Here is a 14,255-nt window from a genome sequence, read left to right on the forward strand (position 1 = left end):
AACAACATTAGTCGACACTTAGTAATGATGACTAAAATGTAAAAAAATCATAGCTAGATGAACCATAATAAGATGTTTCAATCATAAGAACTGGACACTATTACAGAAACAAGCCTTCAACATTGGTCTCAAAGGACTTTTAACATCTGTTTAGAACTGATGTTGAATCAACTGTCCTTGAAAGTGGACAACTTTCGAGAATGATTCAAAAACCATTGTTGAAAGCCCCTTTCTACATCCATTGTGGCTACAACCAATCTAGAAAGTGTCTTTACAACATTCGTTTTCCTCAAAACCAATGTTGTAAAGACACTTTCTACATTGGTTGCAACCACAACCAATGTAGAAATTAAGTGTATTTTTTATGACTTAGTTGATGAAAAATGAAATGGAGCATGGTTCACTCCAATATCCATTGTTTGAAAATTGTCAACCATTTGTTTTCGTTGATTGACCTTAAACTGGAAATATTTTGCTAGAAACTTTAAATTCATATTTCTACAAATAATAAATTGATTTTTTACCCAAAAAAATGGTATAGATAGCAATATGATTGAAATATATTTTAAATAAGGTGAGAATATTTGTCAATAACATGAGAAAGAAAAAATGTTTAACATGGATCCTAAAGCGAGAAAGTTAAACAATTTAGGAGCTAAACCATCAAAGTTAGGCAGTATAGACTATAGTCTATAGATGCTTAATATTCCATGTTTAGCTTTATACCATTTGGTAAACCCAAGAGCACATAACTATTCACATGCACATGAATACGTATACTCAAGCAATGCCACAGAATGCGCTGAATTTCAATAGAATCTAGCGAAACAAGTCTGGATTTATGCATATTTACTATTCTTAGACATTATGATTTTTGAGGACACAAGTCAGTTAGGTAAAATACTTACCTACAACACAATATCTATAAGGATAGATCCGAAGTGGATCTAATCTAGTTAACATCTCTATATCTGCCTTTGCTTGTTCATGATCACAGTACTCAGACCTTTTTTCATAAGCAAATGCATTGTTTTTTCCTTTCTTAATAAGTTCAGTCATTTCCATATAAGTGGTAGCCTTATAAGGTTAATTGTATAGGTAAATAGGTAATAAGGAATGTCAAAAAAGACAACATTTAATATTGAAACTATGCTTACCACAAGCTACTCTGCCACCAACGTTTCTAGTAGTTTTGCTAAGCTCGATCATGACCACCTACACAAGATAAGGAAGAAAAATAACATGCAATAAGCTGAAAATGTTGATGAACATTTTAGCTTATTTTCTATTCCTTTTTCAATCTTGATAGCATCTTGTATAGCCAAAATTATTTCTTGCAACCTTGGCCTGGAGGCACCATGTTGTTCTACACATGGCATGACAATTTCAACCACCCTCCAAATGGACTCGGTTTTGGCATTCCCTTCCAGAGAAGGGTCAATGATGCTCATTGCATCTCCTTTACAAGTTAAGGATCTTGCTTGCCAAACAATGTTTTTTAAACTATTAAGATTTTAATGCTGATTTACCATTAAGTCAGCAACAAAATTTTTAAAATATGGTTAGTTGTACTTTAATGTGTTAAAATTTTGCAATATACTCCTAGGCTTCTGGAAGAATTAATTGCATTCGATGTATGAAATTGTACATGTTTGTGTTTAGTTCTTGTTGAACATCCTTTAATGATGCCAATGCTTCATCTTGTGGTTAATGAATGGGAAACATACCAAATGAACAATGTTCATTTCGTTACCATAATCTTCAGATGACAAAGGCTTTTTTCCAGAAATCAATTCTAGTAGAACAACTCCAAAACTGTACACATCACTCTTTTCTGTCAATTGATGACTTGCATAGTACCTGTAATTATAAAGAACAATTACAAACTGAATTTGACACATTCAAGGGAAAAGACAAACATACATGAGAACCATGACATATTTAGGATCCAAGTAGCCTACAATTCCTCATGAAATGCTAGATATATGGGTTAAATCTTCTTCAACTAATCTGGAGAGTCCAAAGTTTGATACTTTTGCTCTTATACTGATGTCTAGGAGAATATTTCCCATCTAATTGTCATGGTGAATGATACTAGGACGGCATCTTGTGTGTAGATATTCAAGATCTGTAGAAATTGGAATTTGTTATTCATCTATTTTAACTTGGAAGTATAATACTGAAAATTGTGATTCTATAATCAAATAACTGAAAATTAAGATTTTTCATATATTATTGTTGTCACGTTTAGCTATCTAAGAAATCCATGTTTTAATGCAACTGCAGTTAGGCATGAGCTGGAATCAAGAAGGTTTTGACAATGAGGTATTCACATTTTTATTTTGGAGAATGCCATAATAATGAAATTCATAGAATTTTTTTTTGGTTGATATACACTTCCTAAGATAAAAACTATTCACAACAAAACTTCTAGCCTATCAGAATTCAAATTTGAAAATGCTGAAGGGAAAAAATTGAACTCTACCTTGTTAACAAATTGCTGGTTCCCTTGGCAAGATGATTCATTCATACTTTTAATTGTTATTTGTTTTCCATCTCTCATTTTCCCATAGACAGATCCAAAGCTTCCTTTGCCAATTTTCTTTGAAAAATTGTCAATAGCTTCTTTCAACTCCAAGCATGTAATATAGCAAGTAGTATTTTCATCCATTAAATTTCCATCTCGGAGAAATGAGTATCCAGATTTAGTGTTAGTGTGTGCAGAAATGCATGATGGGGACAATATGCTAGGTTGAAGAAGTTTGATTGTAATCAAGTTGAAACAAAAGCATTAGATTTTAACTGAATGGCTAACCTTTTTTGTCATGTTTATTTTTAGATGCCTTTCTCCATGTATCAAGCAATAGTACCAAACATACTACCGAGAATAATATTAATAGAATCACTAGTACTCCAATTGAAATTCCCACAAGCATCTTAAAATGCTTCTTGTTTCCTCTGTATAGTTCAAGAATACCATCCTAGCTAGAGCAGAAATTAAATATGGATGTTACTTAAATCTTGGTACAAGACTAGTTGAAAATATCCTTGTTCTATTATGTTCAAACTGATTCCATTTCCTAGTCAAATCGATGAGCATTTAAAGCAATTAATTGCATATAATTAACAATATGTAAGAAAATTGTTCCATTGCTAAGCATACTTACTTAAAAATGATTTTTTTAGATATTAATCCGGCTGGTATTTCCCTGCTAAATGAGTTGTTATGTATGAACCTGTCACAAATTCACAGATGATGTGTGATTAACAAACATATGAGGATAGCAATTTCAATTCTGTTCAATTAGGAAAAGTCAGGTTAACTAGCGAAGTACTTCAAGAACTGAAATTAGAGATGAGAAACATTTAAGTGCTACATACAATGCTAGTAATAAGCTTGGCAAACTACCCATGTATGATGGAAGTCGAATTGTCAATTTGTTGTTCTCTAAATGCATGCAGGTCACCAAGAAATGAAAATAATAAAAAGGAAAACATAGAAAGAAGAATTTTTGGGGTTAAAAACTAAGAAATTTGAAATATGAGCTGAAATTTTGATTGTTCTCCAACCCTCCAAGGAGTGGCATGCGTCAAACTCAAGAACTTACACAATTTAGGTCTATAAGTTTGTTAATGTCAGGTAACTGTCCAATAAGGAAGTTTCCATCTAACAACCTCAGTAAATCAGAATGAATTACACGAGAAATCACATTAAAGAAAAACTGAAAGTACTTCTATTATGAAGATCAATGTACTTACAACTCTGTTAATGCTTGTATATTGCTAAGCTTAAGTGGGATTTCACCTTTTACATTCCTTCTCAAAAGAACTGTAATACAAACAATAGCAATAAGTAAAAAATTACTTAGCTTTAACTTCCAATAAATGTTTAGCATAGGAAAATGTTCAGTGAACTTTTTGAAATATTTGGTCATGATTTTCATCATGCCACAACCTATTTTATTCCCAACATAAATAATACGACAATATTTGCCATTCTATTATTCAAACTCTTTTGATGCATTTTTGGAATTCAATATTCTTAAGTATTCAAATTTTGTGCATGTGTGTGTTTAAATCCAAAAATGACCGCAGATATAATCAATTTGAATCCATAACCTACGCTTAATAGAATGGGGTTTTGCTAAAGAATTACAAGGCACCTCAAGTGGTGAGAATAAACGCCCTTCACAAAGATATCAACTAGGCAAGTGTTCCACACACTACTAGAAATAAGCCTTTCTAAGTTGGTTATTGGGGCCAATCAACGACGGTTTTGGCCCGTCTTAAATAGGGGAGTTGTAAAATATGGTGGGCTATACAATGCCGGTTTTGAACCCGTCTTAGTACATCAGTGTTTCTAAGTCGGTTATTTGGATAACCATCTTAGAATGTGCGGGACTTTCTACATCGGTTATGTGAATAACCGTCTTAGAAAGGCATTACTGTAGTTGGGTTTCTAGATCCGTTGTGTGAATAATCATCTTAGAAATGCAATACTGTAGATGATTTTCTACATCAGTTGTCCAAATAACCGCCTTAGTAACTGTATCATTCTAAGACGGTTTTTTACGTAACTGACTTGGAATTTGTATTTTTTTTTGGTGTGCACACTACTAGCTTTACCTCAGTCCATCAATCCAGGATAAGAACTAAGTTAACAAATAAATCTTACCTGCAGTGATCTAACCTTGACAACAAAATCCCCCTCCCCCCCTAAACCAGTTAACACGTGAACCATAATATATAATGAATTGAATAACACACTAATATGTTAGGCGAGAAATTAAACACGTGAACCGTAGAAACTAGTTATATAAATAACTATATATTTAATACAATAATTTGGGGAGATCAAAACGTCTAATTTCAGAGGAAATAAACTTGCTCTGCTTCTAGTTTTGACAATTTGGGTTCTTACTTAGAATTTTAAAAAATTGATCAATTCTTACAACATGGCCTAAAAAATTATATATATATACAGTTGAAAATTTCCTAAACTCATGCATGAAGACTAGCTTTTGGCTCAAATTTTGAACTACAACTTGCAACCAATAAGGGAAACAACGATTGAGTGAGTCTGTATATGCCTTTAATGCATAAAGCATCTACATTATTCAATTTACGATGTGTAGGGTGGATAAATAAAACCTTCATGAATATAAATCCTGTTGACCAATAAATGCTACAACCATGGTACTAATATTAAATATTAAAATATATTTATTTTATTTAATTAACATTTTTTATTAAAATTAAGCAAAAGTGTAACATTGTCTTAGTTTGCTCACTAGTAGTTATATGTTACCCCTGAAAATCAATTTATATTAATTAACAACAACAACAACAACAACAACGCCTTATCCCACTAGGTGGGGTCGGCTACATGGATCAACTTCCGCCATAATGTTCTATCAAGTATCATACTTCTATCCAAATCATTAAGTTCGAGATCCTTTTTGATAACCTCTCTTATAGTCTTTTTGGGTCTTCCTCTGCCTCGAATTGTTTGTCTTCTCTCCATCTGGTCTACTCTCCCCACTACAGAGTCTACCGGTATTCTCTCTACATACCCAAACCACCTAAGTCTATTTTCCACCATCTTCTCTACAATAGGCGCTACTCCAACCCTCTCTCTAATAGCTTCGTTTCTAATTTTATCCTGTCGAGTCTTACCACACATCCACCGCAACATCCTCATCTCCGCTACACCTACTTTATTCTCATGTTAGCTCTTGACCGCCCAACGTTCTGTTCTGTACAAAATCGCCGATCTTACCGCAGTCCGATAAAACTTTCCCTTTAGCTTGATCGGTACCTTTGCATCACATAACACCCCCGATGCTTTTCTCCATTTCATCCATCCTGCTTGAATGCGATGATTCACATCCCCTTCAATTTCCCCATCATCCTGTATTACAGACCCAAGATATTTAAACCGTGTGGCTTGAGGGATAATATGGTCTCCTATTTTCACCTCTGAGTTAGAAACCCTCCTTCTTTTGTAGAACTTACATTCCATATACTCCGATTTGCTTCTGCTTAGGCGAAAGCCATGTGTTTCTAGAGCTCGTCTCCAAGTTTCCAACCTCTCATTCAACTCCTCCCTCGACTCTCCAAGGAGGACTATGTCATCTGCAAAAAGCATGCATCTCGGCGCTATCTCTTGGATTTGTTCCGTGAGGACATCCAGAATTAAGGTAAAAAGGTAGGGGCTAAGGGTTGACCCTTGATGCAAACCAATTGTGATGGGAAAATCGTCTGACTCTCCACCCTGTGTCCTAACACTAGTCGATACCCTATCATACATATCTTGGATAGCTCGAATATATGCAACCCTAACCCCTTTCTTCTCTAGAGCTTTCCACAAAATCTCTCTAGGCACTCTATCATACGCTTTCTCCAAGTCAATAAAAATCAAGTGCAAGTCTTGTTGGGCCATGCGATATTGCTCCATCACCCGCCGTAATAAATAAATCGCTTCCATGGTCGACCTTCCTGGCATGAAACCAAATTGATTCTCAGTAACTTGAGTCTCCTTTCTTAATCTCCGTTCGATCACTCTTTCCCATAATTTCATGGTATGACTCATGAGCTTGATTCCCCTATAATTTGCACAATTTTGTATATCCCCCTTGTTCTTATAGATTGGCACTAACGTGCTTCTCCTCCATTCCTCCGGCATGCGTCTTGACCTCATAATTTCGTTAAAGAGTTCGGTGAGCCACTCAAGACCTCTATCTCCAAGAGTTTTCCACACTTCAATAGGTATGTTGTCTGGCCCCACCGCTTTACCGTTACTCATTCTTTTCAACGCTTCCTTTACTTCCTGTTTCTGAATCCGACGATAGTACTTATAGTTCCGGTCCTCTTCTCTTGTGTCTAGACTGCTAGAGTCATATCCATATCCATCATTAAATAAGTTGTGGAAATACGCCTTCCACCTTTCCTTGATATCTTTTTCATGCACTAAGACTTTGCCTTCTTCATCCTTAACACACTTTACTTGATCCAAATCTCTAGTCTTCCTCTCTCTACCCTTAGCAAGCCTATATATAGATCTTTCTCCGTCCCTGGTTCCTAGAGCTTGGTATAGTCCGTCAAAAGCTTGGGCTCTTGCCTCACTCACCGCCTTTTTGGTTTCATTTCTAGCTATCTTATACTTATCCCAAGTTTCAGAATTTCTACACCTAGACCACTCCTTGAAACACTCCTTTTTTACTCTAACTTTGCTCTGAACATTTTCATTCCACCACCACGATTCTTTACCCCTAGGTCCAAAACCTCTAGATTCACCCAACGTCTCTTTAGCCACTTTAATAATCTCTTGGGACATCTTGTTCCACATATCATTTGCACTTCCTTGTGATTGTCCACACCATCCCTCCCATATCTTTTGTTGGAAGATTCCTTGTTTCTCATCCTTCAAGTGCCACCATTTGATCCTTGGTGCTACCATAGGACTTCTTCTCTTTGCCCTATCTCTAATTCTTACATCCATAACCAAAACTCTATGTTGGGTAGTCAAGCTCTCTCCCGGGATAACTTTACAGTTCAAGCAATACTTCCTATCAGACTTCCTGATAAGGAAGAAATCTATCTGAGAACATGTCCCTCCACTTTTGTAAGTGATAAGATGTTCCTCTCTTTTCTTAAACCATGTATTGGCTATAGAAAGATCCAAAGCCTCCGAAAACTCCAAGATGGATTTACCCTCCCCATTCATCTCCCCTAGGCCAAAACCCCCATTCACCCCCTCAAAACCTCTAGCCATGCTACCTACATGTCCATTGAGATCCCCTCCTAGGAAAACTTTCTCTCCTTGGGGTATATCCTGAAGTACCCCTTCTAGATCCTCCCAAAATTTTACCTTAAAGTGTTCTGCTAACCCAACCTGAGGTGCGTACCCACTAATAACATTAAAGGTGTCCTGTCCCACTACCAATTTTAAGGCTATGATACGATCTCCTACTCTTCTTACATCCACGACATCCTTCTTCCACTCCTTGTCCACAATAATCCCTACCCCATTTCTTGATCTGATTTTTCCCGTATACCACAGCTTAAATCCCGAGTTGTCTAATTCTTTCGCTTTTTCACCTGTCCACTTAGTTTCTTGTAGGCACATAAAATTGATCTTCCTCCTCACCATAACATCCACTATTTCCATAGATTTTCCAGTAAGTGTGCCTATATTCCATGTACCAAAGCGAATCCTCCTGTCATGAACTAGCTTCTTTACCCACACCCGTTCACGAAAATGTGGGAACCCTTGCTTACTTTTCACTACATCCGGGCGGCGATGCAGCGGCCCTTGCTCTTTTGACACTGTACTCGAGCCATACAGCACGTTGCTTCCGGGCAACGACCTAGCATTCACATTATTACGTAATTGATCCATGTCATAGAGATTCGACAAAGTTTAACGTTGGCTGTCGAAAGCCTAACACAACCCTCTCCTTTTATCCGGGCTTGGGAAAGAGACTTCTCTATTCTATTGATTTGAGTTCTCTCTGTCGAGTTTTCTCCTTTTTCTTTTAACCATAAATAGGAAACATTGGAGCTAATAAAAGAGGAATGCTGGGGAGACGCTTTCTATTATTCACTATTCGAGAGAATAAAATTTATTCCCTACCCGAGAGAATAAAATTGATATAAATTTAATTAAATATATATATATATATATAGTGAGTCCCATTTTAAAATCAAACATGGCCATGTAAATTTTGATGACGGAAAAAATGCACTAAGAAGAGAGTAAAAAAGAGTCTCTTCCATATAAAAATATAAGGTGTAAAAAGAAACCATTTTTGAATAATGAATCATAAAACCTTTACTTTTTTTTCTGCTAAGGTAATCTCTTATAATATTCAAATCTATCCATTGATAAATATAACCTTATGAACACTACACAATAATAAACATATATAGAAAATGAAGGTAGGAGAGAGTTATTGAAGAGCCATGATCAAGGAAACTAAAGCTACTAGTTGTACACATGTTATGCAGTAAAAAGAAGGTTAGATTAAATTTACAAAGTTTGGTAACTTGTCTACACGAGTCACCTTTCATGTTTCTGTACATTTGATTTTGAAAAATAGAAAAAAAAAACTATAAGGAACCTCAAATAAAAGCCTTGCGAGTTGTGAACATAAGGGTGTGTACTTTGACCAATGATAATGGAACTAATGTATATAACTTTGTAATAATTAAGCAGGTTAATAAAAATGACCAACCTACAGATGGCTCTTGACGTGTGAAATTGTGAGCCCTTTAACATCCATCAGTTGAAGAACAAGCTTAGGAGTAGCCTCTACACAAAGATGTGAAGCTACAATGGCCCTCCATATGAACATCCGAATGATATAAGGCTATAAAAGAATTACTAAGACATGTAAATGTTGAGGTTTTGGCAAGTGTACCAAATTGCTCTAAGTAGTAATGTTCGGAAGTCCGAGTATCGTTTCCACAGAGATTTTATTGCACTTTTATTGAATACTCTTCAATTTGTAAGTGAGAAATAAATAGTAAAAAACAGGAATAAATGCGATAGTAAATTTGAACTACTAGATCAAACAATTAAAAAGATAATTAATTAAGATAAAGATGTTAAGACCGGACAAACCTAATTGGCCTACGATGCATGAAATTATCATGTTTCCTTACCAATGCAATTGAACCTGTTCTACCCACATCTGTCAGTTTTACTTGCCCCTGATACCTCACGATGACAAGCCTATTTCAATTACTTATCTCCCAAATTCCTTTGTGAAGACTCAATAATTAAAATGCATTAAGATTGAATTCTAGATGTTGCTAAATGCCTGGGCATTGGGCCATCATTCTATGCCTAGCAATGTTGACCCTATGATTTCTTTCTTTAATTGTTCTATTAAGTGTTACCCTTTCCCAAGCATATAACCCTTAAAACTAATGCATGCACTCATTCTTTAACCCTTATTAGGACTTACCCTCTCCCAAGTGAATAAAACCAAAAAGAAAATTAAAGATGTTAATGCAAGATAACAGAAAAGAAATTAGAACATAAAACCCAGAAGGAATCCTCTTTTGCATTGATAACTCTTGAAGTACACCATATATTGTTGACTTTTTAGGCCTGCCAGGCCCTAACTAGGGGATCAACCACTCATGGCCACTCATGGCCATTGAGGGCTTACAACTGAGGGGTGAAAGAAAGAATGGATAGTAAATAAGGAATATAGAGAGAAAGAGAGAAGCTCGGGCTTAGAATGCTGAGAAATGTGCTCTGAGGCGAGGTGTACGTTCCCCCTTGGACTGACTCTATATTTATAGCTGCTGAAATGGGCCTCGGGCTTTCGTAGGCGCGCTTAGCACGGCACCTCGTGCTTAGCGCTTGCTGTGCGCTCAGCGTGTGCTTCTGTTGGATCGTGCGCTCAGTGCGAGATGCACGCTCAGTGCATGTTGCTATTCTTCGAGCTTGACGCCTCGCTGAGCGCCTGTGTTGGCTGGCCCGCTTAGCGCATGTCGTGCGCTGAGCATGCGTGTTGGGTTGGGCCTGCTTCAGATTTTCTTCTTTTCTTCAATTTTTGTTGCCTTTTTGTTTGTTACACCTCCAGCCTTTGAATCTGCAGCCCAAAGTTCAAACTTTATTAATTCTTTAACTTTTAATTACAAATAACTGCTAAATAATTAATTCTAAGCCAAAATTTGCCTAATTTTCTATTATTAATTTATAATTATTTAGCAGTTAATAGCTACATTAAATTCTTAGCATTTGATAAGGATTTATGATACTAGTGTTACTATATTTTCATCCATTTTTTAAGAGAAATTTAACCTCCTGTCTATTACAACATTACTCTTATACTATCAGTAATATATAATTGACAGCTCAACATAAGTCTGCCATTTTTTTATGAAGAACATATGTGTCAGGTTGTCCAAGACTCCCAAGTATAAACAATTTCCACCAGCACATATAGAAGATGATAAAGCACAGAAAGCAAAGGCAGACAAAGGTTCATACTCAACGCTATCAAAAAAAGAAAAAAAGAGAATGCAAAAACAATTTTAAGAGATATTGTTGATGTTCACCAGAAGCTGCTAATCTGAAGAGCTTGCTTATCTGCCTAGCCACTATAGCTTCAAGTTTTGAACTAATTGATTTTTCTAGTTGATTCAATGCCTTGTCTCCCACCCCCTTCTGCAGAATTCATGACATACCCTCAATCAAACATGTTCAAGCAAAAATTGACACTTTAGCAAGTTAATACTTATTATCTTGTTCATCTATACTTTTCCCGCTTAAATTCTTTCCTTATCTATTCCACAATCAATCAACAGTTCAATTTGGAATGTCTTCTGAATTTGATTCAAACCTTGGTGGCCTTCAATGCAGACTACCTAGACAATTTTTATGGTTAAGCACTTGACAAGAATATGGAAAAACAATTTACTAAACTACAAATGTTACACTAGACCATTATCTTACAATGTTATCCACATAATATAACAGCTACGAGAAATGCCAAGAAATTTGAAATAAACGAGTAGAATAGAATAGTGAGAAGAAACAACTAAACCAATACAGGACAACAATAGTAAACTAGTAATACTATTAACAAAATAGTAGCGAGTCTATAGATAGTTAATATGTTTTGAGACTTTTTTTTCTTAATTTTTTATATGCTTATTAAATAACACCATATTTTACCAACAAATAATACTTGATTTTCCTTAGAAAATATCTTGAGGAAACTAACCCTATTATGTTAAATTAACTCAAATATAATTGACTTCTATTAAAGTTATATACGCGTAGTTTAAAAAAGAAAAACACCATGTATTATAAAATGATGAAAACAGAGTCTACAGTCTCTACACAGTTGATTTTACCATTCTCCTGAAAGTAAAATAAAACAACATTTTTATAATTATTGATAATAATAAAAATAAAACACGCTTTCTAAAAAAAATGGCCCAAAGCATTCAAATTTCTTTATAAACTCATCAGTGGAAGTGAATATAAACGTAATACTATTTGCAACTATTAATTAAAACATATAAAAACAAAAACAAACCAAACGAAAAAAGAAATTAAGATTCTTCGTCCTTTGTGTGTTGTAACCATTAAAAGCAAACAAATACGTGGCCAACAAAGAAACATCAAAAACTCAATGTAGATTTAAACCAAATAATAATGTTTTGTCATATACATTGGCAGAATGCTAGAGCTATTAGATATTGAACCTTGCATAGCCCCAAACGTAAGGTTATCGTTTTTAGAGTCACAATGGATTTTACAAATTGCATCACCATTGTAAGCAGAAAATAAACATCCAACAATCAGTTTTCAGTTAGAAAGTTAAGTTCAGAGTTTACTATTAAGAGAATATAGCTAGATTTAATGAGTCGGATATACCAAATAAGCAATGAGGTTCATTTATAAAAAAGTCTAACAAGAAGTACAATACAAAGGAAAAATAAACAAAGCCTAGTTCACAGATATCAACATTATAAAATCAGTACCTATATCATTCATTGGTTAAAGCTAATAAAGGATAAAAGATTTCTAGACTAATCCCATATGAAAAACTTAGTCATTGTAGTAAATCTAGCAAGTTAATGACACACGCCATTAGTGCCTACATCCACTAAAAAGAGCTACTCGAGCTACATCATGTTATCATTCATTTGAGCAAAACAAGTTAAGCACAATATATCAGAAATGAACAAGATCAATTATGAAGAAGAAATTGAATTGATCAAAGTCAGCTAGAAAATCAATCAAGAAACCCTAACAATGAAATCATTACTATCTTGAGGACCTGAATTTTGGAGCAATCAAAATACTTCTGTAGCTCGGCATGGCGGAAGACACCCGGGTAGGAATATTTGTAAATCTGAAACCTTCTATGTAGGGAATGAGCTTCCTTACAGTGCCTACACATCCTAAGTGCATAGTCTACGCAGAACACATTCATCTTATTAGATCGAAGGTCATGGTAATAATTGCAATAACCAAAGCAGCTGCTCATAAGAACTCCAATCCAATCTCTACTTCCTTCCTTTGGGAAAGATCCTACGCCCCCTGCAAAATCATTACCAAAAATGAAATTCAAGAACCCTTCAAAACCATAACACAGTTCCTCAACAAGTTAATCCAACCCTACCACATCAAAATGGCACCCAAATCACAATATTTAAGACACAATTGAAATAGGAATCACAGAGAAAAATAAAACTTTATGATAACCTAGAGTCCAAAAAAGCATAGAATTGATGATTCGCTTACCATTTCGTTGGGTTTAGGTTGGGTACATAGTAGCAGTTGCGGCTTTGTGAGCAAGTGAAGAAACAAAGACTTTTCTTATTCCCAAAACGCCATCGTCGCGTACATAAATTGAAATAGGGTTAGGTTTTTCATTTCGTCTTCGCTTGGAAAAGAAAGGGGGACGAAGAAAGACAAAGAAGAAGAACCGTTCCTTTATCATAGAAAAGGAACCTTTAGTCATCGTCGCGGAGTTAATCTTGGTGGTGCAATTCTCTGTAGCGTTCCATGGTGGGAACAAAATCATGAAGGTCCACCTTGTTCCTCGAAAATTCAAAATCTCTATCCAATTCGGTGGCGACGGGGGGAATCCAATGTCGGATGCTCAGGCACTGCTGGGGATCGCTGGGAAGAAGCTTCAGTGACTCCCGCACGTGTTCAGCTGTGTGCTGGAGCTTCCCTTCCGCTCCGACGCCGATGTGGCAGTGGAGGAGGCCCCTAACTTCTTCCGGTTCGTGGCGGAGACTGACGAAATTGGCGACGTGAGGGCGCACACGATGGAAATTCACCCCAGCGTGACGAAGATCGTGGTGAAGGAGGGTGGCTCGGTAGAGCTCTCGCTCGACTAGCTGGAGCTCGATATGTGCAGGTTTCGGTTGCCGGAATCAACGCGGCCGAAGCTTACGAGTGCGGTGTAGGTGGTAATCGCTGTTAGTATAGAGCAATAAAAGAAGAGAAAGAAATAAAGGGAAGAAAGAAAAAGACACAAAGTTTAACGTGGTTCAGCACCCAATGTATGTGCCTACGTCCACGACTACACTAGGAGAACTTTTTATTACTTGCACATAAAAGCTTACAAGGTGTCTCTATATATAACACTAATGAGACACAAGTTTTTACAAACCAAGCGATGTGGGACTAAGACCACACAAGTTTTACATACCAAGCGATGTGGGACCAAGGAACTAAGACCACAAACTTTAACAATTCTCCCACTTGGGGT

The 14,255-nt window shown here is 36.0% G+C and overlaps 2 pseudogenes; one reads left to right on the forward strand and one right to left on the reverse strand.

Annotated features, from left to right (window-relative positions):
- Positions 1 to 1,205: 1,205 nt before the first annotated feature.
- On the reverse strand, positions 1,206 to 12,850 carry LOC102661847 (probable LRR receptor-like serine/threonine-protein kinase At1g67720; annotated as a pseudogene).
- LOC113001880 (uncharacterized) lies at positions 12,849 to 13,950 on the forward strand (annotated as a pseudogene).
- The last annotated feature ends 305 nt before the right edge of the window (positions 13,951 to 14,255 follow it).

The sequence above is a fragment of the Glycine max genome, chromosome 6 (assembly GCF_000004515.6).
Source record: "Glycine max cultivar Williams 82 chromosome 6, Glycine_max_v4.0, whole genome shotgun sequence".
Lineage (NCBI taxonomy): Eukaryota > Viridiplantae > Streptophyta > Magnoliopsida > Fabales > Fabaceae > Glycine > Glycine max.